The sequence below is a fragment of the Cherax quadricarinatus genome, chromosome 76, assembly GCF_038502225.1.
Source record: "Cherax quadricarinatus isolate ZL_2023a chromosome 76, ASM3850222v1, whole genome shotgun sequence".
NCBI classification, from domain to species: Eukaryota; Metazoa; Arthropoda; class Malacostraca; order Decapoda; family Parastacidae; genus Cherax; species Cherax quadricarinatus.
The window spans coordinates 7526611-7553172 of NC_091367.1; the positions used below are offsets into that span (position 1 = coordinate 7526611).

Sequence of the window (26562 nt, forward strand, 5' to 3'; positions counted from 1 at the left end):
GCACAACTGCAAATTCTGCTTCTTACAGTGCAACAGTCGAAAAGTACAACAGAACACAAACAGTAGCAACAGAAAAACAGGAAATCAAAATAAACAGCACCAGCAGAAGAGAACCAGAAGAAGCAGATGAGAAAGAAGTCAGTAAACAGCGCAGAGTAAGGAGCAGAGGTCAGGAGCAGAGGTCAGGAGCAGAGATCAGGGAGCAGCAGTCATTAAACAGTAACAGACGACCGGGAAGCAGCAGCAGCAGAGGTCAGGTAGCAGTTAGAGGGCAGCAGCAGAGATCATGGAGCAGTTTGAGGACAGCAGCAGGAATCAGGCAGCAGTTGGAGGGCAGCAGCAGAGGTCAGGCAGAAGTTGGAGGGCAGCAACAGAGGTCAGGCAGCAGCAGAGGTCAGGCAGCAGTTGGAGTGCAGAAGCAGCAAAGGTTCGGTAGAGAACAGTAACAGAAGTGACGGGGAAGTAAACAGCAACAGAAGTGACGGGGAAGTAAACAGCAACAGAAGTGACGGGGAAGTAAACAGCAACAGAGGTGACGGGGAAGTAAACAGCAACAGAAGTGACGGGGAAGTAAACAGCAACAGAGGTGACGGGGAAGTAAACAGTAAGAGGTGACGGGGAAGTAAACAGCAACAGAGGTGATGGGGAAGTAAACAGCAACAGAAGTGACGGGGAAGTAAACAGCAACAGAGGTGACGGGGAAGTAAACAGTAAGAGGTGACGGGGAAGTAAACAGCAACAGAGGTGATGGGGAAGTAAACAGCAACAGAAGAGACGGGGAAGTAAACAGCAACAGAGGTGACGGGGAAGTAAACAGTAACAGAGGTGACGGGGAAGTAAACAGTAACAGAGGTGACGGGGAAGTAAACAGCAACAGAGGTGACGGGGAAGTAAACAGCAACAGAAGTGACGGGGAAGTAAACAGCAACAGAGGTGACGGGGAAGTAAACAGTAACAGAGGTGACGGGGAAGTAAACAGTAACAGAGGTGACGGGGAAGTAAACAGCAACAGAGGTGACGGGGAAGTAAACAGCAACAGAGGTGACGGGGAAGTAAACAACAAAAGAGGAGACGGGGAAGTAAACAGCAACAGATGTGACGGGGAAGTAAACAGCAACAGAGGTGACGGGGAAGTAAACAGCAACAGAGGTGACGGGGAAGTAAACAGCAACAGAGGTGACGGGGAAGTAAACAGCAACAGAGGTGACGGGGAAGTAAACAACAAAAGAGGTGACGGGGAAGTAAACAGCAACAGATGTGACGGGGAAGTAAACAGCAACAGAGGTGACGGGGAAGTAAACAGTAACAGAAGTGACGGGGAAGTAAACAGCAACAGAGGTGACGGGGAAGTAAACAGTAACAGAAGTGACGGGGAAGTAAACAGCAACAGAGGTGACGGGGAAGTAAACAGCAACAGAGGTGACGGGGAAGTAAACAGCAACAGAAGTGACGGGGAAGTAAACAGCAACAAGTGACGGGGAAGTAAACAGCAACAGAAGTGACGGGGAAGTAAACAGCAACAGAAGTGACGGGGAAGTAAACAGCAACAGATGTGACGGGGAAGTAAACAGCAATAGAAGTGACGGGGAAGTAAACAGCAACAGATGTGACGGGGAAGTAAACAGCAATAGAAGTGACGGGGAAGTAAACAGCAACAAGTGACGGGGAAGTAAACAGCAACAGAAGTGACGGGGAAGTAAACAGTAACAGAGGTGACGGGGAAGTAAACAGTAACAGAGGTGACGGGGAAGTAAACAGCAACAGAGGTGACGGGGAAGTAAACAGTAACAGAGGTGACGGGGAAGTAAACAGTAACAGAGGTGACGGGGAAGTAAACAGTAACAGATGTGACGGGGAAGTAAACAGTAACAGAGGTGACGGGGAAGTAAACAGTAACAGAGGTGACGGGGAAGTAAACAGTAACAGAGGTGACGGGGAAGTAAACAGCAACAGAGGTGACGGGGAAGTAAACAGTAACAGAGGTGACGGGGAAGTAAACAGTAACAGAGGTGACGGGGAAGTAAACAGTAACAGAGGTGACGGGGAAGTAAACAGCAACAGAGGTGACGGGGAAGTAAACAGCAACAGAGGTGACGGGGAAGTAAACAGCAACAGAGGTGACGGGGAAGTAAACAGCAACAGAGGTGACGGGGAAGTAAACAGCAACAGAGGTGACGGGGAAGTAAACAGTAACAGAAGTGACGGTGAAGTAAACAGCAACAGAAGTGACGGGGAAGTAAACAGCAACAGAAGTGACGGGGAAGTAAACAGCAACAGAGGTGACGGTGAAGTAAACAGCAACAGAGGTGACGGGGAAGTAAACAACAAAAGAGGTGACGGGGAAGTAAACAGCAACAGATGTGACGGGGAAGTAAACAGCAACAGAGGTGACGGGGAAGTAAACAGTAACAGAAGTGACGGGGAAGTAAACAGCAACAAGTGACGGGGAAATAAACAGCAACATAAGTGACGGGGAAGTAAACAGTAACAGAGGTGACGGGGAAGTAAACAGTAACAGAGGTGACGGGGAAGTAAACAGCAACAGAGGTGACGGGGAAGTAAACAGTAACAGAAGTGACGGGGAAGTAAACAGCAACAGAGGTGACGGGGAAGTAAACAGCAACAGAAGTGACGGGGAAGTAAACAGCAACAGAGGTGACGGGGAAGTAAACAGTAACAGAAGTAACGGTGAAGTAAACAGCAACAGAAGTGATGGGGAAGTAAACAGTAACAGAGGTGACGGGGAAGTAAACAGTAACAGAAGTGACGGGGAAGTAAACAGTAACAGAGGTGACCGGGAAGTAAACAGCAACAGAAGTGACGGGGAAGTTAACAGTAACAGAGGTGTCCGGGAAGTAAACAACAGAGGTGACGGGAAGTAAACAGTAACAGAGGTGACGGGGAAGAAAAGAGTAAGAGGTGACGGGGAAGTAAACAGCAGCAGAGGTGACGGGGAAGTAAACAGCAACAGAAGTGACGGGGAAGTAAACAGCAGCAGAGGTGACGGGGAAGTAAACAGCAACAGAGGTGACGGGGAAGTAAACAGCAACAGAGGTGACGGGGAAGTAAACAGCAACAACAGAGATCAGGGGGCAGATGGAGGGAAGCAGAAAAAGCCAGGGGTCAGCAGAAGAGGTCAGGGGTCAGCAGGAGATGTCAGCAAACAGCAGGAGGGGTCAGGAAACGAGTGGGCAGCGCCATATTGACTCTAAGTCTACGTGGGCAGAGCTTGGGGCAAGTGACGTCACTACTAGTTTACACTGACCGTGAAAACCCGTTGTGCGGGTGGGGGAGGTGAGGGATTTTAGGTGGGGAGGAGAAAGTGTTAGTGGGGATGGGCGGGGGAACGGTGCACTATTCTTTAAAGGGGCAGAAGAAGAAGAGCGGCTTATGGAGCAAGGGAGATTTTTTTTAAGTGTCCAGACCGGCTGTAATTATTTACATACGTAATGACCAGCCTTGCTACAACCTCTGAATGTCTCTTTTTTGTATGCTGCTTACGTATTATATATATATATATATATATGTGTGTGTGTGTGTGTGTGTGTGTGTGTGTGTGTGTGTGTGTGTGTGTGTGTGTGTGTGTGTGTGTGTGTGTGTGTGTCTCGTGACGAATATGTAAAACTGGTCAGTTTGCAAGAACTCATATATATATATATATATATATATATATATATATATATATATATATATATATATATATATATATATATATATATATACACTTGTTTGGTTCTAACATAAAACTCTCACTCTGAACACTGCAAGCTCCTGATGTATTGATTGCAACACGAAAGGCCTAGTGTTATCTTTCAACTCCTCCCGTGGTTGTTTTGCATTTTGTATCGCTTGTTCGCTAGTGCTCCATAATATATAATTTATACGTGCTAACAAGCGAACACGATAAATAAGCAAGAGTATTAAAGTGGGTCTAGGAGAGACGTGACAATGACATACAAAATCTTAAGAGGAACTGATACAGAGGGACAGACTGTATGAATTAAAGAGTACCAGGATCAAGAGGACAAACACTTATTGTATTTTCTTTCCCCTTTTCTTCCTATATTACTTCCTAATTCTTCACATTTCTACATCTTTCCCCTCCTCCTCTTCTTCTTTCCCCCATTTACATTGCTTTTTTGGCTCATTTCCTGGTTTTCTCTTTATTTCCTCGTGTCTTTATCCCCCCAAAAAGAATAAAACATAATTGGCGATGGACACCTGTGGAACACAGTACAACTGTTACATAGGTACACAGGTGTCTCAGTGACATCTGCCAGTGTTAATCTTCACCAGCTGCCACAAAGGTTTTAACATCACAGCAGCTGCCACAAAGGTAACAACGTCACAACAGTTGCCACAAAGGTAACAACGGCACACCAGCTGCTACAAAGGCAACGATGCACCAGCTACTACAAAGGTACGCACGCTACACCAGCTGCTACAAAGGTACGCACGCTACACCAGCTACTACAAAGGTACGCACGCTACACCAGCTACTACAAAGGTACCCACGCTACACCAGCTACTACAAAGGTACCCACGCTACACCAGTTGCTACAAAGGTACCCACGCTACACCAGCTGCTACAAAGGTACACACGCTACACCAGTTGCTACAAAGGTACGCACGCTACACCAGCTGCTACAAAGGTACCCACGCTACACCAGTTGCTACAAAGGTACGCACGCTACACCAGTTGCTACAAAGGTACCCACGCTACACCAGCTACTACAAAGGTACCCATGCTACACCAGCTGCTACAGAGGTACGCACGCTACACCAGCTGCTACAAAGGTACGCACGCTACACCAGTTGCTACAAAGGTACGCACGCTACACCAGCTGCTACAAAGGTACCCACGCTACACCAGTTGCTACAAAGGTACCCACGCTACACCAGCTACTACAAAGGTACCCATGCTACACCAGTTGCTACAAAGGTACCCACGCTACACCAGCTACTACAAAGGTACCCATGCTACACCAGCTACTACAAAGGTACCCATGCTACACCAGTTGCTACAAAGGTACCCACGCTACACCAGCTACTACAAAGGTACCCATGCTACACCAGTTGCTACAAAGGTACCCACGCTACACCAGCTACTACAAAGGTACCCATGCTACACCAGCTACTACAAAGGTACCCATGCTACACCAGTTGCTACAAATTATTATAATCAAAAAGAAGCGCTAAGCCACAGTTGCTACAAAGGTACCCACGCTACACCAGTTGCTACAAAGGTACCCACGCTACACCAGCTGCTACAAAGGTAGCAAGTTACCAACGCTACACCAGCTTCGTTACATTTTCACTCTGGAGCTGATTTATCCAAGAATGTAAACAAACCCCTTCTGGCTGGCATTAAGGGCGAAGATTGCGCAGGGCGCTGAGGGACTCTCGCCCCTACATGCCCATGCCCATACTCATCCCATCTCCCGCACATGATGTGGGATTACCACATCATGGAGTGGGTGTAAGTGGGTGGGTGAAGTGGGTGTATGTGGGAGGGATATGTATGTACAGCGTTTGGTTCGGACGTGGGCGTAAATAGTGAGTAATGGGTAGAGTACATGGGAGCACAACTGAGTACATGGGAGCACAGGTGGATTACGTGGGAGTATATAGTTGCAATGGAAAACAATGGATTGCAAAGGAGTACAGTATACTACAAGGACAGAGACAGTAGCAAAGCCTTCAAGAGTACAGCTGAGTACATGCGATAATTACGAGACTTATTATAATTGAGTACTTAGAAAGAGGTCAACTAGTTAAGTAATAACAGGTGTTGGTAATAAGCGGAGAGGGTGGGTAGTGAGGGTGGGTAGTGAGGGTGGGTAGTGTGGGTGGGTAGTGAGGGTGGGTAATGAGGGTGGGTAGTGAGGGTGAGTAGCGAGGGTGGGTAGTGAGGGTGAGTAGCGAGGGTGGGTAATGAGGGTGGGTAGTGAGGGTGGGTGGTGGGCGACACAGGGCGTGGTGGGAACCCACGTTTGACCATGCTTACAGTGCTAAGTCATGTCAAGGCAGTGTACATAGCGGTACAACACTGAACTACGACGCCCATTTCTACGTGGGCGTGAGAGAGAGAGAGAGAGAGAGAGAGAGTTATTGCTCCATTTATCACAACAGAAACAAGGTCATGTTTTGTGCCCCCACACGTCAGTCACCATCACGGTAGAGTGACCAAAAGAAAAAGAGGAAACGCATTGACTATCGTTCACTCAACAGCTGTCTTGCTTCCAGTATTACGCAGACATCACAATTCAACTGACCCTCTCTAAGAAGTGCCACATCCGCACCCACCCTCCAGAGTGCCGGCACTCCGAAGGCACTCATGGCACTATAGAAGAGGTAAACAATGTGAAAGTTCACCAAAACTTGGACCGTGAAAATAGCAGCAAAAATAATAAGGATGTCCACATACACACATAGCCAGGAACCTGACTCGACCCCTGCAGCCACATACAGATAAGTACGTACAGTAGCGATCAGTGAAGAGGCGGGGTCAGGAGCTATGAATCTATCCCTGAAACCACAAATAGGTGAGTACAGGAGAGGTTAAGGGAAATCGACCTGACGACACTGGAAGACAGGAGGGACGGGGACACATGATAACGACATACAAAATACTGAGAGGAATCGACAAGGTGGACAGAGACAGAATGTTCCAGAGATGGGACACAGCAACAAGGGATCACAACTGTAAGTTGAAGACTCAGATGAGTCACAGGGATGTTAGGAAGTATTTCTTCAGTCACAGAATTGTCAGGAAGTGCAACAGTCAGGAGAGTGATGTAGTGGTGGCAAGATCCATGAACAGCTTGAAGAAGAGATACGACAAGGCTCGTGGAGCAGGGAGAGAGTGGACCTAGTAGCGACCAGCGAAGAGGCGGGGCCAGTAGCTGTGAATCGACCCCTGCAACCACAAATAGGTGAGTACACAGAGTAACTGTACTCACTAAAGAAGCTGAACTGAGGTGTTGACTGAGGACTCTTCTTGTACAAGATAAACAAGAATTAAATAAAGAAACTTTCTGCTAAGTAATTATCTTACGCTTGTTTCAACTATTTACTTAAGTCAACTTTCTTAAACAGGAATTGGATTAGACGAGAATTTACCTACAGATTATATTATTATTAATTATTATTATTATCACTATTACGTTCATGAGAAGCACTAAACCTGTAAGGGACACTAAAGCGCCTTGGAAGAACAGAGTAAATCAGCCTTGATCCAAGGGAGGGAGTAACTCCATTAAGGTCAGGATGCCATGAGCCAGAGCTGTGTTTGTGGGGGAGTGTAGGAGGGGGTGTTGGAGGGTATGTGGGTGGGTGTTGGAGGGTATGTGGGTGGGTGTTGGAGGGTATGTGGGTGGGTGTGGGAGGGTATGTGGGTGGGTGTGGGAGGGTATGTGGGTGGGTGTGGGAGGGAGGGTATGTGGGTGGTTGTGGGAGGGTATGTGGGTGGGTGTGGGTGGGTGTGTGTTAGGGTATGTGGGTGGAAGAGGTATTAGTGGTGTTAAGCACTGTTGTGGGTTGGGGGTGTAGGTGTGGGCGTGGTCGAGGGTGGTCAGGGTTAAGCGTGTGGGCGGTTGTGTGGGCAATTGTGTGGGCGGTGATGAGGGCGGTAGTACCATTTATAGACAATGTTTATCTAAGATATTACTACCAACGACACGCACTCACAAACCACCAATAATGCGCACACACATACACACACACACAAGGATCCATACATAGCTTTAAGCAGAGGTATGATAAAGCTCACGGTTCAGGGAGAGTGACCTAGTAGCGACCAGTGAAGAGGCGGGGCCAGGAGCTTGGACTCGACCCCTGCAACCTCAACTACGTGAGTACACACGCACAGACAAACCACCAATACACACACACACACACACACACAAACCACCAGTAACACACGCACACACAAACCACTAATAATGCGCGCGCACACACATACAAACCATCAATAACACACACGCATACAAACCACCAATAAGACACATACACACACAAACCACCAATGTACACACACACACACACAAACCATCAATAACACACACACACACAAACCACCAATAACACACACACATACAAACCACCAATAAGACACATACACACACAAACCACCAATGTACACACACACACACACAAACCACCAATAACACACACACAAACCACCAATAACACACACACAAACCACCAATAACACACACACACACAAACCACCAATGTACACACACACACACACAAACCACCAATAACACACACACAAACCACCAATAATACACACACAAACCACCAATGTACACACACACACACACAAACCACCAATAACACACACACAAACCACCAATAACACACACACAAACCACCAATAACACACACACACACAAACCACCAATGTACACACACACACACACAAACCACCAATAACACACACACAAACCACCAATAACACACACACACACACAAACCACCAATAACACACACACACACAAACCACAAATAACACACACACACACACAAACCACAAATAACACACACACACACACAAACCACAAATAACACACACACACACAAACCACAAATAACACACACACACACACAAACCACAAATAACACACACACATACCACCAATAACATACACAACAAACCACCAATAACACACACACACACAAACCACCAATAACACACACACACACAGTGTTACTGGTAAACACCTGGCCAGGCCTACGTCAGCTGTAGGAGAATTACTATCCCCGTTATTTAGTAGAGCCATTATTACAACCCAGGATTCCAAATGGCCTGTTATCCCGGGTGTAATGGGAGCAAAATAAACAGCAGAAAAAGTTTAGACTTATATTATCCTTCACCAATTTAGAACAGCAATATGTACACTATGTACAGTGATAAGTACAGTGCACTCCACGGTAAGCAAGGCAGAATAGAAGCCACAAGATAGCAGACCGTGCTTCAACCAGCTCTAGAATGGGAATGACAAGGGCAGACAGGAGAGCGGTACCCACATAACCTCTGCGATTGCCAAAACCATCTTCTTATTGGCTAGAACCTGGTCACTAGTTGAACAACGGGGCCCCATCATCAACTCTTAGCAACCTGGTTCGCTGGTTGGGGGAGATAGCCTGTAAATGAGGGTGTGTACATGCGCCGAATAAAGGTTACGTACTCTTTGCATGCCACACCCCCACCCCGAGAAGGCTCAGGATTAGGCTGCCACCTCCCAGTGGTAACCGTGCTGCCATGGCACAAAATAATGGGACCGCCTTTCCTCTCCACCATCAAACTCTTAGATATTATTATTATAATCATAGGGGACCAACTCTTAGATAGAGCTCAGCTTTTCTCGTGACCAAAAGCCAAACCCTAAACTTAAGAGTGAGACAGCAGTCAGACAGGCTAGCATAGGTCCAAGATACAGGCGGACGGTAGCCCGCATCCCCTCACTAAAAAAAAACCCACACCAAACAGGCTAGTAACAACTGACACGCAAAATTTGTAAAGCAATGCCAGACAGCTACACTGTTCTAGAAGATTGACCGTAGCGAAGCGAGCACACCGAACAAGCTAGTAGCGAGCTGTTGAACGATCACACAATAGCAAGGCTGACCATAACAAAACTGACACGCAAAATTTGTAAAGCAATGCCAGACAGCAAGCTGCACAATGTTCCTGCTACGAGCTTCACCCTAAGCTCAACCGTTTCTCTAAGTCCAGCTCCAGCTCTCGGACAGGCTACCCATATTACAACCCAGGATTCCAAATGGCCTGTTATCCCGGGTGTAATGGGAGCAAAATAAACACAGCAGAAAAAGTTTAGACTTATATTATCCTTCACCAATTTAGAACAGCAATATGTACACTATGTACAGTGATAAGTATAGTGCACTCCACGGTAAGCAAGGCAGAATAGAAGCCACAAGATAGCAGACCGTGCTTCAACCAGCTCTAGAATGGGAATGACAAGGGCAGACAGGAGAGCGGTACCCACATAACCTCTGCGATTGCCAAAACCATCTTCTTATTGGCTAGAACCTGGTCACTAGTTGAACGACGGGGCCCCATCATCAACTCTTAGCAACCTGGTTCGCTGGTTGGGGGAGATAGCCTGTAAATGAGGGTGTGTACATGCGCCGAATAAAGGTTACGTACTCTTTGCATGCCACAGCCATCTAGCCATCCCGAGTGAGGATAGATCACCTACTAAATGAACAGTGGATCCTGATTCCCTACCAGCTGGATAGAACCCCAGCTGGATAAAACACCAGCTGGATAAAACACGGACCGCTAGATCACCTGTTCAGTGCGTTCTTTTTACCCTTGTTCTTCAGTTGAATGTGTTCTCTCTACCCTTGTTCTCTAGTTGCATGCGTTCTCTCTACCGTTGTTCTCCACATGCGTCATATGTGTGTTCTCTTTACTGCTGTTCTTCCGTTCAATGCGCGCGCCACTACGCGCCAACATGCGCATGCAGAGAAAGAGAGCGCATAGTTTCAAGAATATCCCGGCCTTGTGCGGCCTTGTGCTCACTGTGTTAATGTTCTCTGTTCTCTAGCACTGCGTTATGTCCTCTCCGCTCTATAGTTCTTGTACTCCAGGGATTCTTCCTAGAGATCTTCCCAGAAAGAGGCACTACCCTCCTTTCATACAAGTGTTAACTGGAAGGCTGTTAAATGTTTAGTACTCTGACAGAACTGCTGATCAATACTCCCCGTCTCATTTATCCGCAAGATGGCAGGTAAATCTTACGCCAAGTGTGCGTCCTATGACTCATCTAGAGTGTGCTCTAAGCTTTACCTAGAGTGCAGCCTCAGCTTCACCTAGAGTGCGTCCTAAGCTTCACCTATTGCATCCTAACCCTTACCTAGTGAATCCTAACCCCTCACCTAGAGTGCGTGACAACTCCCACCTAGAGTGCATCACAACCCTCACCTAGAGTGTATCATAAGCCTCACCTAGAGTGAGTCCTAACCCTCACCTAGAGTGCGTCCTAACCCTCACCTACAATACAAATAAACAGTAACTATCATCATTAAAGACTACGGTAGCCAAGAGCTAGTGGTGATACATTATAGTGAATCAGTATAGTATGGTGATTCAGTATAGTGAATCACCACTGGGCTAAATGCTAAGGTATGTCAGTATGATGGTATACAATACCGTCAAGACACATGCGTAAAAGTTGAGCACCTTTCAGGAACAATGAGGTACAATACCGTGACTGGAACAATACACAAATAACCCGCACATAGGAGAGAAAAGTTTACGAAGCTTACTACTTCTATTACCAGCATTACCACTACCACTGCTTCTTTTTCTTCCTCTCTTGGTCCCGTCCTCATCCTCCTCGCCTATTTATACTGGCTCCCTCACTCTTTTGTGTCACTGACACTTGTAAATGGTCCAAGTCGGACCGAAACGTTGTCGTAAGCTTCTTTCTCTTATGTGCCGGTTATTTGTGTTAAGTATCTTTATTCCGAAACGTTTCGCCTACACAGGTTACCCTACCTTTGTAGATACAAAGGTGTCTATCGAACGAAGTACTTCCTGGTTAAGGTATCAAAATTGAATTACATAATGTAGGACATGTGACGTGATGGGAGGTGACGTAATGGGAGGGTGAGGTGATGGGGTGGAGGTGAAGGGGGTGAGGTGATTGATGGGATAAGGTGGTAGGTAAGCACCTTAAGCCAGCATCGTAAACATGTCTAATGCTCTTAAGAAGACATATTTAGAACCAGCATCCATTACGTGGTGAGATGCAGCCTCCCTTCATCTCTCTCTCCCTCTCTCACCGTGAACACCATCCACCCCTATGTATGCACCCTCCACCTCCACGTACATCCTCAACGTCCACGTACATCCACCTCCACGTACATCCTCAACCTACAAATCCAGCAACACCTTTGATGTTGGCGTAGCTGATGAACCCTTAGTTGAATACCGGACGACATCCTCATCACCCTACTGAAGTTTTCCATCTCAGACTGACACTACTGAAGTCTACCAGCTCAGACTGACACTAATGAAGTCTACCAGCTCAGACTGACACTACTGAAGTCTACCAGCTCAGACTGACACTACTGAAGTCTACCAGCTCAGACTGATACTACTGAAGTCTACCAGCTCAGACTGACACTACTGAAGTCTACCAGCTCAGACCGACACTGCTAAAGTCTACCAGCTCAGACCGACACTACTGAAGTCTACCAGCTCAGACCGACACTACTGAAGTCTACCAGCTCAGACTGACACTACTGAAGTCTACCAGCTCAGACTGACACTACTGAAGTCTACCAGCTCAGACTGACACTACTGAAGTCTACCAGCTCAGACTGACACTACTGAAGTCTACCAGCTCAGACTGACACTACTGAAGTCTACCACCTCAGAATGACACTACTGAAGTCTACCAGCTCAGACTGACACTACTGAAGTCTACCAGCTCAGACTGACACTACTGAAGTCTACCAGCTCAGACTGACACTACTGAAGTCTACCAGCTCAGACTGACACTACTGAAGTCTACCAGCTCAGACTGACACTACTGAAGTCTACCAGCTCAGACTGACACTACTGAAGTCTACCAGCTCAGAATGACACTACTGAAGTCTACCAGCTCAGACTGACACTACTGAAGTCTACCAGCTCAGACTGACACTACTGAAGTCTACCAGCTCAGACTGACACTACTGAAGTCTACCAGCTCATACCGACACTACTGAAGTCTACCAGCTCAGACTGACACTACTGAAGTCTACCAGCTCAGACTGACACTACTGAAGTCTACCAGCTGAGACTGACACTACTGAAGTCTACCAGCTCAGACTGACACTACTGAAGTCTACCAGCTCATACCGACACTACTGAAGTCTACCAGCTCAGACTGACACTACTGAAGTCTACCAGCTCAGACTGACACTACTGAAGTCTACCAGCTGAGACTGACACTACTGAAGTCTACCAGCTCAGACTGACACATTTCAACACCTTATAAGAGCATCATCCTGTGTGATGGAATATAACAGGAAAACACAGACAGCTTTTGTTCCCACTGTGTAACTATATAGAAAAAAAATAGTGTAGCGACACACTGCTGGTGTTGCCACTGTGTAACTATCATACAGAATAGTGAATAACCTAGCAGCACGCTGCCGATGTATCCATTTTTTAAATAAGCTGTGTATCTTATATGTTCTTCCCTTACTCCCTCCCCTCCCCTCCCGTCCCGTCCCGTCCCCTCCCCTCCCGTCCCGTCCCGTCCCCTCCCCTCCCCTCCCGTCCCGTCCCCTCCCCTCCCCTCCCATCCCCTCCCGTACCTTCCACTGACTCGTGGATGAAAGTGTCCTGGAAAGTGTCAATGTGCTCCAGCAAGTACAAGGTCACTGGTGCTGGGGGAGTGTCCCGAGTGATGACGGGCGGGAGCAGGGAAGAGTGTGGGGAAGAAGTGTCTGTTGGGAGGCGTGAGGAAGGTGGGGAGAAGTGTATGTTGGGAGGTGTGGGGGAGGTGTGGGGAAGGTGTGGAGAAGTGTATGTTGGGAGGTGTGGGGAAGGTGGGGAGAAGTGTCCGTTGGGAGGTGTGGGGAAGGTGGGGAGAAGTGTCTGTTGGGAGGTGTGGGGAAGGTGTGGAGAAGTCTCTGTTGGGAGGCGTGAGGAAGGTGGGGAGAAGTGTATGTTGGGAGGTGTGGGGAAGGTGTGGAGAAGTGTATGTTGGAAGGTGGGGAGAAGTGTCTGTTGGGAGGTGTGGGGAAGGTGTGGAGAAGTATCTGTTGGGAGGTGTGGGGAAGGTGTGGAGAAGTGTCTGTTGGGAGGTGTGGGGAAGGTGGGGAGAAGTGTATGTTGGGAGGTGTGAGGAAGGTGGGGAGAAGTGTATGTTGGGAGGTGTGGGGAAGGTGGGGAGAAGTGTCTGTTGGGAGGTGTAGGAAAGGTGTGGAGAAGTGTCTGTTGGGAGGTGTGGGGAAGGTGTGGAGAAGTGTCTGTTGGGAGGTGTGGGGAAGGTGTGGAGAAGTGTCTGTTGGGAGGTGTGGGGAAGGTGTGGAGAAGTGTCTGTTGGGAGGTGTGGGGAAGGTGTGGAGAAGTGTATGTTGGGAGGTGTGGGGAAGGTGGGGAGAAGTGTATGTTGGGAGGTGTGGGGAAGGTGGGGAGAAGTGTCTCTTGGGAGGTGTGGAGAAGTGTCTGTTGGGAGGTGCGGGGAAGGTGTGGAGAAGTGTCTGTTGGGAGGTGTGGGGAAGGTGTGGAGAAGTGTCTGTTGGGAGGTGTGGGGAAGGTGTGGAGAAGTGTCTGTTGGGAGGCGTGGCGAAGGTGTGGAGAAGTGTCTGTTGGGAGGTGTGGGGAAGGTGTGGAGAAGTGTCTGTTGGGAGGTGTGGGGAAGGTGTGGAGAAGCGTCTGTTGGGAGGTGTGGGGAAGGTGTGGAGAAGTGTCTGTTGGGAGGTGTGGGGAAGGTGTGGAGAAGTGTCTGTTGGGAGGTGTGGGGAAGGTGTGGAGAAGTGTCTGTTGGGAGGTGTGGGGAAGGTGTGGAGAAGTGTCTGTTGGGAGGTGTGGGGAAGGTGGGGAGAAGTGTATGTTGGGAGGTGTGGGGAAGGTGGGGAGAAGTGTATGTTGGGAGGTGTGAGGAAGGTGGGGAGAAGTGTATGTTGGGAGGTGTGAGGAAGGTGTGGAGAAGTGTCTGTTGGGAGGTGTGGGGAAGGTGTGAGGAAGGTGTGGAGAAGTGTATGTTGGGAGGTGTGGGAAGGTGGGGAGAAGTGTATGTTGGGAGGTGTGAGGAAGGTGTGAGGAAGGTGTGGAGAAGTGTATGTTGGGAGGTGTGGGAAGGTGGGGAGAAGTGTATGTTGGGAGGTGTGGGGAAGGTGGGGAGAAGTGTATGTTGGGAGGTGTGGGGAAGGTGGGGAGAAGTGTATGTTGGGAGGTGTGGGGAAGGTGTGGAGAAGTGTATGTTGGGAGGTGTGGGGAAGGTGGGGAGAAGTGTATGTTGGGAGGTGTGGGGAAGGTGGGGAGAAGTGTATGTTGGGAGGTGTGGGGAAGGTGTGGAGAAGTGTCTGCTGGAAGGTGTGGGGAAGGTGTGGAGAAGTGTCTGTTGGGAGGTGTGAGGAAGGTGTGGAGAAGTGTATGTTGGGAGGTGTGGGGAAGGTGTGGAGAAGTGTCTGCTGGAAGGTGTGGGGAAGGTGTGGAGAAGTGTCTGCTGGGAGGTGTGGGGAAGGTGTGGAGAAGTGTATGTTGGGAGGTGTGGGGAAGGTGTGGAGAAGTGTCTGCTGGAAGGTGTGGGGAAGGTGTGGAGAAGTGTCTGTTGGGAGGTGTGAGGAAGGTGTGGAGAAGTGTATGTTGGGAGGTGTGGGGAAGGTGTGGAGAAGTGTCTGCTGGGAGGTGTGGGGAAGGTGTGGAGAAGTGTATGTTGGGAGGTGTGGGGAAGGTGTGGAGAAGTGTCTGTTGGGAGGTGTGGGGAAGGTGGGGAGAAGTGTCTGCTGGGAGGTGTGGGGAAGGTGTGGAGAAGTGTATGTTGGGAGGTGTGGGGAAGGTGTGGAGAAGTGTCTGTTGGGAGGTGTGGGGAAGGTGTGGAGAAGTGTCTGCTGGGAGGTGTGGGGAAGGTGTGGAGAAGTGTATGTTGGGAGGTGTGGGGAAGGTGTGGAGAAGTGTCTGTTGGGAGGTGTGGGGAAGGTGGGGAGAAGTGTCTGCTGGGAGGTGTGGGGAAGGTGTGGAGAAGTGTCTGTTGGGAGGTGTGGGGAAGGTGGGGAGAAGTGTCTGCTGGGAGGTGTGGGGAAGGTGTGGAGAAGTGTCTGTTGGGAGGTGAGGGGAAGGTGGGGAGAAGTGTCTGTTGGGAGGTGTGGGGAAAAGTGTATGTTGGGAGGTGTGGGGAAGGTGTGGAGAAGGGTATGACGGGGAAAAATGAGGGGGAGAGGGGGTAAAATGGAGGGTGACAAGAGACAAAAGCGTGAGGGGTCGTGGGGAGGAAGGGAGGCACTTGTCTCCCCCAGCAACAAGCACTCAACAAAACACACTCAACACTGAGTGTCTTCAATCCAGACTCGAGTGAACACACTTCACCCAAACTCAAAAATTATTTAAATTTTAATAAAAATTATAAAAGTATTATGCCACCATTTTGACCTTTATTGAAGGTAATAATCTGTCTTTATTGAAGGTAATAATCTGTCTTTATTGAAGGTAATAATCTGTCTTTATTGAAGGTAATAATCTGTCTTTATTGAAGGTAATAATCTGTCTTTATTGAAGGTAATAATCTGTCTTTATTGAAGGTAATAATCTGTCTTTATTGAAGGTAATAATCTGTCTTTATTGAAGGTAATAATCTGTCTTTATTGAAGGTAATAATCTGTCTTTATTGAAGGTAATAATCTGTCTTTATTGAAGGTAATAATCTGTCTTTATTGAAGGTAATAAGCTGTCTTTATTGAAGGTAATAATCTGTCTTTATTGAAGGTAATAAGCTGTCTATTGAAAGCAATAAGCTGTCTATTGAAAGCAATAAGCTGTCTATTGAAGCAATAAGCTGTCTATTGAAAGCAATAAGCTGTCTATTGAAAGCAATAAGCTGTCTTTATTGAAAACAATAAGCTGTCTATTGAAAGCAATAAGCTGTCTTTATTGAAAGCAATAAGCTGTCTTTATTGAAAGCAATAAGCTGTCTTTATTGAAAGCAATAAGCTGTCTTTATTGAAAGCAATAAGCTGTCTATTGAAAGCAATAAGCTGTCTATTGAAGCAATAAGCTGTATATTGAAAGCAATAAGCTGTCTAATGAAAGCAATAAGCTGTCTATTGAAAGCAATAAGCTGTCTTTATTGAAAGCAATAAGCTGTCTTTATTGAAAACAATAAGCTGTCTATTGAAAGCAATAAGCTGTCTTTATTGAAAGCAATAAGCTGTCTTTATTGAAAGCAATAAGCTGTCTTTATTGAAAGCAATAAGCTGTCTATTGAAAGCAATAAGCTGTCTATTGAAGCAATAAGCTGTATATTGAAAGCAATAAGCTGTCTAATGAAAGCAATAAGCTGTCTATTGAAAGCAATAAGCTGTCTAAATTGAAAGCAATAAGCTGTCTATTGAAAGCAATAAGCTGTCTATTGAAGCAATAAGCTGTATATTGAAAGCAATAAGCTGTCTATTGAAAGCAATAAGCTGTCTATTGAAAGCAATAAGCTGTCTTTATTGAAAACAATAAGCTGTCTATTGAAAGCAATAAGCTGTCTTTATTGAAAGCAATAAGCTGTCTTTATTGAAAGCAATAAGCTGTCTAATGAAAGCAATAAGCTGTCTTTATTGAAAGCAATAAGCTGTCTATTGAAAGCAATAAGCTGTCTTTATTGAAAGCAATAAGCTGTCTTTATTGAAAACAATAAGCTGTCTATTGAAAGCAATAAGCTGTCTTTATTGAAAGCAATAAGCTGTCTTTATTGAAAGCAAGCTGTCTTTATTGAAAGCAATAAACTGTCTTTATTGAAAGCAATAAGCTGTCTATTGAAAGCAATAAGCTGTCTTTATTGAAAGCAATAAGCTGTCTATTGAAAGCAATAAGCTGTCTATTGAAAGCAATAAGCTGTCTTTATTGCAAGCAATAAGCTGTCTATTGAAAGCAATAAGCTGTCTATTGAAAGCAATAAGCTGTCTTTATTGAAAGCAATAAGCTGTCTATTGAAAGCAATAAGCTGTCTATTGAAAGCAATAAGCTGTCTTTATTGAAAACAATAAGCTGTCTATTGAAAGCAATAAGCTGTCTTTATTGAAAGCAATAAGCTGTCTTTATTGAAAGCAATAAGCTGTCTTTATTGAAAGCAATAAGCTGTCTATTGAAAGCAATAGACTGATGCAGTGGTCGGAGAAGTGGCAGATGCAGTTTTATATAGACAAATGCAAAGTTCTAAATGTTGGACAGGACAATAACCATGCCACATATAAACTAAATAATGTAGATCTTAATATTACGGATTGCGAAAAAGATTTAGGAGTTCTGGTTAGCAGTAATCTGAAACCAAGACAACAGTGCATAAGTGTTCGCAATAAAGCTAATAGAATCCTTGGCTTCATATCAAGAAGCATAAATAATAGGAGTCCTCAGGTTGTTCTTCAACTCTATACATCCTTGGTTAGGCCTCATTTAGATTATGCTGCACAGTTTTGGTCACCGTATTACAGAATGGATATAAATTCTCTGGAAAATGTACAAAGGAGGATGACAAAGTTGATCCCATGTATCAGAAACCTTCCCTATGAGGATAGACTAAGGGACCTGAAACTGCACTCTCTAGAAAGACGTAGAATTAGGGGGGATATGATTGAGGTGTATAAATGGAAGACAGGAATAAATAAAGGGGATGTAAATAGTGTGCTGAAAATATCTAGCCTAGACAGGACTCGCAGCAATGGTTTTAAGTTGGAAAAATTCAGATTCAGGAAGGATATAGGAAAGTACTGGTTTGGTAATAGAGTTGTGGATGAGTGGAACAAACTCCCAAGTACCGTTATAGAGGCCAGAACGTTGTGTAGCTTTAAAAATAGGTTGGATAAATACATGAGTAGATGTGGGTGGGTGTGAGTTGGACCTGATAGCTTGTGCTACCAGGTCGGTTGCCGTGTTCCTCCCTTAAGTCAATGTGACCTGACCTGACCTGACTAGGTTGGGTGCATTGGCTTAAGCCGGTAGGAGACTTGGACCTGCCTCGCATGGGCCAGTAGGCCTTCTGCAGTGTTCCTTCGTTCTTATGTTCTATTGAAAGCAATAAGCTGTCTTTATTGAAAACAATAAGCTGTCTATTGAAAGCAATAAGCTGTCTATTGAAAGCAATAAGCTGTCTATTGAAAGCAATAAGCTGTCTATTGAAAGCAATAAGCTGTCTATTGAAAGCAATAAGCTGTCTTTATTGAAAACAATAAGCTGTCTATTGAAAGCAATAAGCTGTCTATTGAAAGCAATAAGCTGTCTTTATTGAAAACAATAAGCTGTCTATTGAAAATAATATGTCTTTATTGAAAGTAATAATCTGTCTTTATTGAAAGTAATAATCTGTCTTTATTGAAAGTAATAATCTGTCTTTATTGAAAGTAATAAAATAGTGCAGCAACCTCGATTATTAACGACCAGAGATAATGTTTTTTGCTGAGTTCACTGGTGAGTGTTGGTGCTGTGTCACTCTGACGGCAGCACCACCTCCACTAGACAACAGTACTAGCACCACCTCCACTAGACAACAGTACTAGCACCACCTCCACTAGACAACAGTACTAGCACCACCTCCACTAGACAACAGTACTAGCAGCACCACCTCCACTAGACAACAGTACTAGCAGCACCACCTCCACTAGACAACAGTACTAGCAGCACCACCTCCACTAGACAACAGTACTAGCAGCACCACCTCCACTAGACAACAGTACTAGCAGCACCACCTCCACTAGACAGTACTAGCAGCACCACCTCCACTAGACAACAGTACTAGCAGCACCACCTCCACTAGACAACAGTACTAGCAGCACCACCTCCACCAGACAACAGTACTAGCAGCACCACCTCCACTAGACAACAGTACTAGCAGCACCACCTCCACTAGACAACAGTACTAGCAGCACCACCTCCACTAGACAACAGTACTAGCAGCACCACCTCCACTAGACAACAGTACTAGCAGCACCACCTCCACTAGACAACAGTACTAGCAGCACCACCTCCACTAGACAACAGTACTAGCAGCACCACCTCCACTAGACAACAGTACTAGCACCACCACCTCCACTAGACAACAGTACTAGCACCACCACCTCCACTAGACAACAGTACTAGCAGCACCACCTCCACTAGACAACAGTACTAGCAGCACCACCTCCACCAGACAACAGTACTAGCAGCACCACCTCCACCAGACAACAGTACTAGCAGCACCACCTCCACTAGACAACAGTACTAGCAGCACCTCCACCAGACAACAGTACTAGCAGCACCACCTCCACTAGACAACAGTATTAGCAGCACCACCTCCACCAGACAACAGTACTAGCAGCACCACCTCCACTAGACAACAGTACTAGCACCACCTCCACTAGACAACATTACTAGCACCACCTCCACTAGACAACAGTACTAGCAGCACCACCTCCACTAAACAGTACTAGCAGTCCCAACTCCACTAGACAACAGTACTAGCAGCAGCACCTCCACTAGACAACAGAACTAGCAGCACCTCCACTAGACAACAGTACTAGCACCAGCTCCACTAGACAACAGTACTAGCAGCACCACCTCCACTAGACAACAGTACTACCAGCACCACCTCCACTAGACAACAGTACTAGCAGCAGCACCTCCACTAGACAACAGTACTAGCACCACCTCCACTAGACAACAGTACTAGCAGCACCACCTCCACTAGACAACAGTACTAGCAGCACCACCTCCACTAGACAACAGTACTAGCAGCACCACCTCCACTAGACAACAGTACTAGCAGCACCACCTCCACTAGACAACAGTACTAGCAGCACCACCTCCACTAGACAACAGTACTAGCAGCACCACCTCCACCAGACAACAGTACTAGCAGCACCATCTCCACCAGACAACAGTACTAGCAGCACCACCTCCACTAGACAACAGTACTAGCAGCACCACCTCCACCAGACAACAGTACTAGCAGCAGCACCTCCACTAGACAACAGTACTAGCAGCACCACCTCCACTAGACAACAGTACTAGCAGCACCACCTCCACTAGACAACAGTACTAGCAGCACCACCTCAACTAGACAACAGTACTAGCAGCACCACCTCCACCAGACAACAGTACTAGCAGCACCACCTCCACCAGACAACAGTACTAGCAGCACCTCCACCAGACAACAGTACTAGCAGCACCTCCACCAGACAACACTACTAGCAGCACCACCTCCACTAGACAACAGTACTAGCAGCACCACCTCCACCAGACAACAGTAATAGCAGCACCACCTCCACTAGACAACAGTACTAGCACCACCTCCACTAGACAACAGTACTAGCAGCACCACCTCCACTAGACAACAGTACTAGCAGCAGCACCTCCACTAGACAACAGTACTAGCACCACCTCCACTAGACAACAGTACTAGCACCACCTCCACTAGACAACAGTACTAGCAGCACCACCTCCACTAGACAACAGTACTAGCAGCACCACCTCCACTAGACAACAGTACTAGCACCACCTCCACTAGACAACAGTACTAGCACCACCTCCACTAGACAACAGTACTAGCAGCACCACCTCCACTAGACAACAGTACTAGCAGCAGCACCTCCACTAGACAACAGTACTAGCACCACCTCCACTAGACAACAGTACTAGCACCACCACCTCCACTAGACAACAGTACTAGCAGCACCACCTCCACTAGACAACAGTACTAGCAGCACCTCCACTAGACAACAGTACTAGCACCACCACCTCCACTAGACAACAGTACTAGCAGCACCACCTCCACTAGACAACAGTACTAGCAGCACCACCTCCACTAGACAACAGTACTAGCAGCACCACCTCCACCAGACAACAGTACTAGCAGCACCATCTCCACCAGACAACAGTACTAGCAGCACCACCTCCACTAGACAACAGTACTAGCACCACCACCTCCACTAGACAACAGTACTAGCACCACCACCTCCACTAGACAACAGTACTAGCAGCACCACCTCCTCCAGACAACAGTACTAGCAGCACCACCTCCATCAGACAACAGTACTAGCAGCACCACCTCCACTAGACAACAGTACTAGCACCACCACCTCCACTAGACAACAGTACTAGCACCACCACCTCCATTAGACAACAGTACTAGCACCACCACCTCCACTAGACAACAGTACTAGCACCACCACCTCCACTAGACAACAGTACTAGCACCACCACCTCCACCAGACAACAGTACTAGCAGCACCACCTCCACCAGACAACAGTACTAGCAGCACCACCTCCACTAGACAACAGTACTAGCACCACCACCTCCACTAGACAACAGTACTAGCACCACCACCTCCACTAGACAACAGTACTAGCACCACCACCTCCACCAGACAACAGTACTAGCAGCACCACCTCCACCAGACAACAGTATTAGCAGCACCACCTCCACCAGACAACAGTACTAGCACCACCACCTCCACTAGACAACAGTACTAGCACCACCACCTCCACTAGACAACAGTACTAGCAGCACCACCTCCACCAGACAACAGTACTAGCAGCACCACCTCCACCAGACAACAGTACTAGCAGCACCACCTCCACTAGACAACAGTACTAGCAGCACCACCTCCACTAGACAACAGTACTAGCAGCACCACCTCCACTAGACAACAGTACTAGCAGCACCACAGCACCACCTCCACTAGACAACAGTACTAGCAGCACCACCTCCACTAGACAACAGTACTAGCAGCACCACCTCCACTAGACAACAGTACTAGCAGCACCACCTCCACTAGACAACAGTACTAGCAGCACCACCTCCACAAGACAACAGTACTAGCAGCCCACCTCCACTAGACAACAGTCCACTAGACAACAGTACTAGCAGCACCACCTCGAGACAACAGTACTAGCCGCACCACCTCCACTAGACAACAGTACTAGCAGCACCACCTCCACTAGACAACAGTACTAGCAGCACCACCTCCACTAGACAACAGTACTAGCAGCACCACCTCCACTCGACAACAGTACTAGCAGCACCACCTCCACCAGACAACACTACTAGCAGCACCACCTCCACTAGACAACAGTACTAGCAGCACCACCTCCACTAGACAACAGTACTAGCAACAGTACTAGCAGCACCTCCACCAGACAACAGTACTAGCAGCACCACCTCCACTAGACAACAGTACTAGCAGCACCACCTCCACTAGACAACAGTACTAGCAGCACAACAGTACTAGCACCACCTCCACTAGCACCACCTCCACTAGACAACAGAACTAGCAGCACCTCCACTAGACAACAGTACTAGCACCACCTCCACTAGACAACAGTACTAGCAGCACCACCTCCACTAGACAACAGTACTAGCAGCACCACCTCCACTAGACAACAGTACTAGCAGCAGCACCTCCACTAGACAACAGTACTAGCACCACCTCCACTAGACAACAGTACTAGCAGCACCACCTCCACTAAACAGTACTAGCAGCACCACCTCCACTAAACAGTACTAGCAGCACCACCTCCACTAGACAACAGTACTAGCACCACCACCTCCACTAGACAACAGTACTAGCAGCACCACCTCCACTAGACAACAGTACTAGCAGCACCACCTCCACTAGACAACAGTACTAGCAGCACCACCTCCACCAGACAACAGTACTAGCAGCACCATCTCCACCAGACAACAGTACTAGCAGCACCAACTCCACTAGACAACAGTACTAGCACCACCACCTCCACTAGACAACAGTACTAGCACCACCACCTCCACTAGACAACAGTACTAGCAGCACCACCTCCTCCAGACAACAGTACTAGCAGCACCACCTCCACCAAACAGTACTAGCAGCACCACCTCACTAGACAACAGTACTAGCACCACCACCTCCACTAGACAACAGTACTAGCACCACCACCTCCATTAGACAACAGTACTAGCACCACCACCTCCACTAGACAACAGTACTAGCACCACCACCTCCACTAGACAACAGTACTAGCACCACCACCTCCACCAGACAACAGTACTAGCAGCACCACCTCCACCAGACAACAGTACTAGCAGCACCACCTCCACTAGACAACAGTACTAGCACCACCACCTCCACTAGACAACAGTACTAGCACCACCACCTCCACTAGACAACAGTACTAGCACCACCACCTCCACCAGACAACAGTACTAGCAGCACCACCTCCACCAGACAACAGTACTAGCAGCACCACCTCCACCAGACAACAGTACTAGCACCACCACCTCCACTAGACAACAGTACTAGCACCACCACCTCCACTAGACAACAGTACTAGCAGCACCACCTCCACCAGACAACAGTACTAGCAGCACCACCTCCACCAGACAACAGTACTAGCAGCACCACCTCCACTAGACAACAGTACTAGCAGCACCACCTCCACTAGACAACAGTACTAGCAGCACCACCTCCACTAGACAACAGTACTAGCAGCACCACCTCCACCAGACAACAGTACTAGCAGCACCACCTCCACTAGACAACAGTACTAGCACCACCACCTCCACTAGACAACAGTACTAGCAGCACCACCTCCACCAGACAACAGTACTAGCAGCACCACCTCCACCAGACAACAGTACTAGCAGCACCACCTCCACTAGACAACAGTACTAGCACCACCACCTCCACTAGACAACAGTACTAGCACCACCACCTCCACTAGATAACAGTACTAGCAGCACCACCTCCACCAAACAGTACTAGCCGCACCACCTCCACTAGACAACAGTACTAGCAGCACCACCTCCACTAGACAACAGTACTAGCAGCACCACCTCCACCAGACAACAGTACTAGCACCACCTCCACTAGACAACAGTACTAGCACCACCTTCACTAGACAACAGTACTAGCACCACCTCCACTAGACAACAGTACTAGCAGCACCACCTCCACTAGACAACAGTACTAGCACCACCTCCACTAGACAACAGTACTAGCACCACCTCCACTAGACAACAGTACTAGCAGCACCACCACTAGATACAACAGTACTAGCAGCACCACCACTAGACACAACAGTACTAGCAGCACCACCACTAGACAACAGTACTAGCAGCAGCACCACCACTACAGTAGTAGCAGCACCATCACCACTAGACAACAGCACTAGCAGCACCACTACCACTAGACAACAGTACTAGTAGCACCACCACCACTAGACACAACAGTACTAGCAGCACCACCACTAGACACAACAGTACTAGCAGCACCACCACCACTACACAACAGTACTAGCAGCACCACCACCACTAGACAACAGTACTAGCAGCACCACCACCACTAGACATAACAGCACTAGCAGCAGCAGCAACAGACACAGCACCACTACCACTAGACAACAGTACTAGCAGCACCACCACCACTATATATGACAGTACTAGCAGCAGCACCAGCAGACAGCACCACCACCACTAGACACAACAGTACTAGCAGCACCACCACCACCACTATATATGACAGTACTAGCAGCATCACCAGGAGACAGCAGCAGCACCACCACCACCAGACACAACAGTACTAGCAGCACCACCTCCACTAGACAACAGAACTAGCAGCACCACCTCCACTAGACAACAGTACTAGCAGCAGCACCTCCACTAGACAACAGTACTAGCACCACCTCCACTAGACAACAGTACTAGCAGCACCACCTCCACTAGACAACAGTACTAGCAGCACCACCTCCACTAGACAACAGTACTAGCAGCACCACCTCCACTAGACAACAGTACTAGCACCACCACCTCCACTAGACAACAGTACTAGCAGCACCACCTCCACTAGACAACAGTACTAGCAGCACCACCTCCACTAGACAACAGTACTAGCAGCACCACCTCCACCAGACAACAGTACTAGCAGCACCATCTCCACCAGACAACAGTACTAGCAGCACCACCTCCACTAGACAACAGTACTAGCACCACCACCTCCACTAGACAACAGTACTAGCACCACCACCTCCACTAGACAACAGTACTAGCAGCACCACCTCCTCCAGACAACAGTACTAGCAGCACCACCTCCACCAGACAACAGTACTAGCAGCACCACCTCCACTAGACAACAGTACTAGCACCACCACCTCCACTAGACAACAGTACTAGCACCACCACCTCCATTAGACAACAGTACTAGCACCACCACCTCCACTAGACAACAGTACTAGCACCACCACCTCCACTAGACAACAGTACTAGCACCACCACCTCCACCAGACAACAGTACTAGCAGCACCACCTCCACCAGACAACAGTACTAGCAGCACCACCTCCACTAGACAACAGTACTAGCACCACCACCTCCACTAGACAACAGTACTAGCACCACCACCTCCACTAGACAACAGTACTAGCACCACCACCTCCACCAGACAACAGTACTAGCAGCACCACCTCCACCAGACAACAGTACTAGCAGCACCACCTCCACCAGACAACAGTACTAGCACCACCACCTCCACTAGACAACAGTACTAGCACCACCACCTCCACTAGACAACAGTACTAGCAGCACCACCTCCACCAGACAACAGTACTAGCAGCACCACCTCCACCAGACAACAGTACTAGCAGCACCACCTCCACTAGACAACAGTACTAGCAGCACCACCTCCACTAGACAACAGTACTAGCAGCACCACCTCCACTAGACAACAGTACTAGCAGCACCACCTCCACCAGACAACAGTACTAGCAGCACCACCTCCACTAGACAACAGTACTAGCACCACCACCTCCACTAGACAACAGTACTAGCAGCACCACCTCCACCAGACAACAGTACTAGCAGCACCACCTCCACCAGACAACA

The 26562-nt window shown here is 47.9% G+C and overlaps 1 protein-coding gene across 5 annotated transcripts in view; it reads left to right on the forward strand.

Annotated features, from left to right (window-relative positions):
• LOC128703556 (uncharacterized) overlaps positions 1-26562 on the forward strand; it is a 275977-nt gene that overhangs the window by 103141 nt on the left and 146274 nt on the right. The window contains exon 1 of one of the 5 annotated variants that reach the window (XM_070101236.1): positions 6148-6935. The exons of the other annotated variants lie outside the window; for them this stretch is intronic. The gene's annotated coding sequence lies outside the window, so the exon portion shown is untranslated. Of the gene's footprint in view, positions 1-6147; positions 6936-26562 lie in introns of those variants that run through there. 5 annotated transcript variants of the gene reach the window in all.